Here is a 4,380-nt window from a genome sequence, read left to right as displayed (position 1 = left end):
ATGATCAGAAACAAAGATAAATTCTAACCTGTAACGGCTCATTTCGACTCATTGCTTACAATAGATCTAAGCTCTTTTTTCTGCTTATTCGACTCCTTCCAGCTTCCCATCACATCTGTAACAAACTTTTTAAAATGATATTGCCACACCACCATGCACAAGCCTACCTGCACAGTAGAGATAGATTATTCCATCGTATTCAGATGGTTAACAGAGGTTAGCAAGTCCTGTATTATATATTTATATCGCTTTCTAAGAAAGTGCATATTAATGTTTACTTTAAGAATGTGTAAATGGTGCTATCAAGAATCTGATAAATTTTATCCCAGTTTTTTGTGTACCACTTCTAATGTATGAGATTTATTTTTCTATTGGAAAAAATAAACAGTATGAAAGCATTAAATTGGTAGATTTTAGTAATTTAACAATGAATGGAATCCCTATGTTACAGGCCCTATCTTTTCTTGGAAATTTTAGTGGTGGTAATAGATTTCAACAAAGGTACTGATGATAATCACTTTCCTTTTAGTCCACTCTTATATTACATTCTTGATTCACATGCTGATTCCTCACTGAGTCCTTAAGTAAATTTTATTTACTGTAAGTCTTTTCCAAGAAAGGAATTCTTGCTTTCCAAGGCAGCAATTGAAAGGAGATGAAAATATAATTTAATACTCTTTACATCACAGACATGATTTGAGACCAGTTACTCTGTTAGTAGGAGAAATTCATCATTCATTAAATGCAGGGCAAGCATGGCTATCCATAATAATTTTAAGTGCAATGCAGTCTTATAAATTTAATGTACACACTTTATTTAAATGATGCAAACAGCCATATGAAATAGCACATGATTAGAAAACAGGATGAACTCATTTTGCCTCCTGCTTGGTTTCTCATAAACATGAGTACATAATATTGTTATGCACTGTTGTTCATAGATGTCTTATTACATAAAGGGTAAGTATCATATTACTTTAACAGATTATTTTTGGAATTCTGCATGTTATTTTTTGTCTCATCAGATATGTGCCCCCAATTAAATGACATTTTCCCCAAAAATGTAAGTATTAGAAAACTTGTCATGTTAATTTTGAAAAAAATTGAAGTGTAGTACATATTACTAGATAGGATGTCATTCCATTGGTCTATATTTAAAAAAAAAAAAATTGTTCTTGAAAATTGAAGCATTACCTTGTGTAATTAATAAAGTAATCAAATCAGATTGTAAATAAAATATTGTTTAAATCTAAAGTATTCAATATTTTGATTAGATTATTTTTTTAAGGAAAAATATTTAACGTGTATGTGCCGAATTTTTTTTTAAATAGTTTTTTATAATTGCGATGAAAGGGCAATTGTCTCATTACAAGTGGTACAGAAGCCAATACTTGGGTTACCATAGATATATAAACAAGTAAAAACTGTGGAACAAGTTTCAAGCTCATTTTGGAAAAAAAAACAGTTCTGTAGAAATGCATATTTGTATTTGTTTCTCTAATAAATCTGCAAATAGCTTTAAACACAAATTAGTTTTAATTATTTAAATTATGAGTTCTGTTAAGTAATTTAATATGTTTTGTCTTACATTTTGTGAAAACATTGTCTCATGAAATTAATAGAGGCTTATTGTGAAAATCAAGGTAGGTCTGCATTTATTTGAAAAGGTCAGGTATTTAGCATTTAAGTATGTTTACCTCTGTGAAATGATTAAAGAATTTTTATGAAAACCATGCTTCTTCCCCCTGCTCCCACCAGCAAAATCACATCAGTTTGGCCACTGCCCCAAACAATAAAAGACTAATTTACATCGGCTTTGACTCAGAATCAAATAAAAGAGCAACAAATAAGTGAAATCATATGTTCAAATGGCTGATAATCAAAAGATTGATACAGATATCTGACTTCTTTATATGTAGCAATGAAGAAAATTTGGACTCTTCTGAGCCACAGTGCCTCAATCTTCTTTAATGTGATTTACATATTATGATTAAAGTTGTTACACAGAATGCATATATTTCCCTTGAATTGTGACTTTATAATGCAATGTTTAAAATGTTTTAAGGTAAAATACAGTCATCTGTTTCTGTTATTAAATAATGTAGAGTCCCCATTTTATAAAAACTGCTTTGTAAAGGATAGATATACTAGATAATTATTGATGTGTGTGTGTGTGTATATATATATATATATTTTTTTTTTTTTTTTTAAGTTGTCATTCTGCTTGAGCAGAGATGCTAAATAAGCTTTTGGTTAAGGACTCAATTGAGTATTCCAATTCTATTGAACTACAAAGAGCATTCAAATTATAATGAAGTCTTTGGCTTTACCAATTTATATTTATTAGTAAAATGTTTTGGGAGATCTGGCTTATGAAAACTTTAACATATTCTAAGAGTGTTGTTCATTGGCTTATCCAATTTTACAGCTTTTGGCCAATAACAAAAGTACTGTTTCTTGTCAGTATTTAAGATTATGGGTAATTATATCTTTTTTTTTCCTTTAAAGGAATTATTGTAACCTAATTTCCAAATAATGACTTCTAAAAATTTCACACTTTTAATGCTATATTATTTTTTCTAAATGTTAGAATATTATAGAATAATATTAGAATATTATAGATCAAGTCCATAGTATATAAAGTAATGTATTAAAATATTTCAATATATTTACCAAAACATCTTGGGTAGATTTGGTTATTTTATGGTATTTCTATATTTTATGCTGTCTATTTTAGGAGATAAATGCTGAAAAAGGTTCTGATTAGAGGAAGCCCATATAGACTTGTAGTGAGACCAATCCATGCTGAAATTGTATTGTAAAATAAAGTATTACTTTTAGGGTTTAAAGCATAGACAAGAATCAAATTGTAATTTAAAAAAATATTAGCGGGATACAAATTAACCTGTATCTCATGTTAAAAAAAAACAAAAACTGTTTTGAATCTAGTAAATCAAAGCCTAACCATTGTATTTCCAAAATAGGATAAAAAGTAAAAACCTTTTCCTTTCAATTCTGTACAGGATATATTTTGTGGGGTTCAAGTCCCTGGTAAAAAGCGTTTCCTATTAAATTCACCACTTAGGAGAGACAACTCTTAGAAATCTGTAACATTTCTATCTTACATCAAGATTATGGTGTTTTTGTGGGGAGGGGTAACGTTTAAACACAGGCAGATAGAAGGAGGATAGAGGCAATTATAAGCTCTATTTGCATTCAAACTACTTGTTTTATAAAAAATGATTTGGAAGGCCAAATACTCAATTACCTATTTTCAGTTAGATTTTCTCATCGCTTTGCCAGTAGAAGGAAAACCTTTGAGGCTGAACTTCCTGTGAAGTTTGACTCCATAAATTCTAGAAAATATTACTTTTACGTGCACTACAAAGACTTAATCTAGAGAACTTTACAAAATTTATTTTTTTTCTTCAAATTGATGAAACTGATTTTTTATACATTCTAGCAGATAGCTAAATATAACCATTGTTCATTGCCTTAAGAATATGCTTATAATTTCAAAGCCTTAAACAATCGCCAGTGTAATTATTTCTGAACATAAAAATTCTTTCAGTGACATTTTAAAACCTTTCTTAGGACTTTTAAAGAAGTTTTCCCCGTATTCTCTTCCATTTAAGAACTACTTCATTTAAGATAATTTGATTGAGTAGCTTAAAAAATTATAGCCATTGTTTCTTTTAATTGGCATGTTACTTTGTTTTTATTTTATGCATTAACTTTTATTATACAATAGTTTTCTCCAGATACAAAAATATTTGAAGGTTTTGTAGATTATTATGATGGTTTTTTTAAAAACGTTCTGAAAAGAATTCTAGATACTGATGGATCCAGTCATCATCAGTATGCTTAAAAATAGCTCCTGGACAAACTCTGAATCTGTTAGGCATTAGTTTTCAAGTGGATTTCTTCCTTGTGAACAAAGTCGGGAATTCTAAATACCTAGCTCAGATAAAAAGGGAAAAAAGATGGTGTAAGAAGGCAAAGCCCTGGAGAACCAGTCTTTCAAAGAGTGACAGAGTAACCAAATCAGGGTCCTGAGCCAACAAGGATACCTCATTCTGAGACTTTGATATTGCCCAGGCATACAGAGGTTAATGACAATGTAAGGTTATCTCTGTTGCACATGTTCGTATTTTGTGGGTTTGTCATATCTTGGGTATTATTTTCAAATTAATACTACACTGATAGGTCTCCTATAGTGATAAGCAAAGATATGCACTAAATTACCAATGAAATGGCATGTAGAATGTAATGATACTGAAAAAACATGTTATTACATTATGCTGGTAATACTGCCCTACTGTCTTCATTACACCAAATACTTACAGATTGACACATAATTTTTGATTATTTTCTTTATTT

General features: G+C 29.7%; 1 protein-coding gene across 5 annotated transcripts in view; it reads left to right on the top strand.

Moving 5' to 3' along the window:
* NOVA1 (NOVA alternative splicing regulator 1) overlaps positions 1-1,529 on the top strand; it is a 144,751-nt gene extending 143,222 nt beyond the window's left edge. For all 5 annotated transcript variants that reach the window (XM_060294689.1, XM_030854699.2, XM_060294691.2 and 2 more), the window contains one exon: positions 1-1,529. This exon is cut by the window's left edge and continues 4,305 nt beyond it. The gene's annotated coding sequence lies outside the window, so the exon portion shown is untranslated.
* Positions 1,530-4,380: the final 2,851 nt, after the last annotated feature.

The sequence above is a fragment of the Globicephala melas genome, chromosome 2, assembly GCF_963455315.2.
Source record: "Globicephala melas chromosome 2, mGloMel1.2, whole genome shotgun sequence".
Taxonomy (NCBI): Eukaryota; Metazoa; Chordata; class Mammalia; order Artiodactyla; family Delphinidae; genus Globicephala; species Globicephala melas.
The sequence above is the reverse complement of the archived record's forward strand: the minus strand, read 5'-3'. Positions and strand labels throughout refer to the sequence as shown.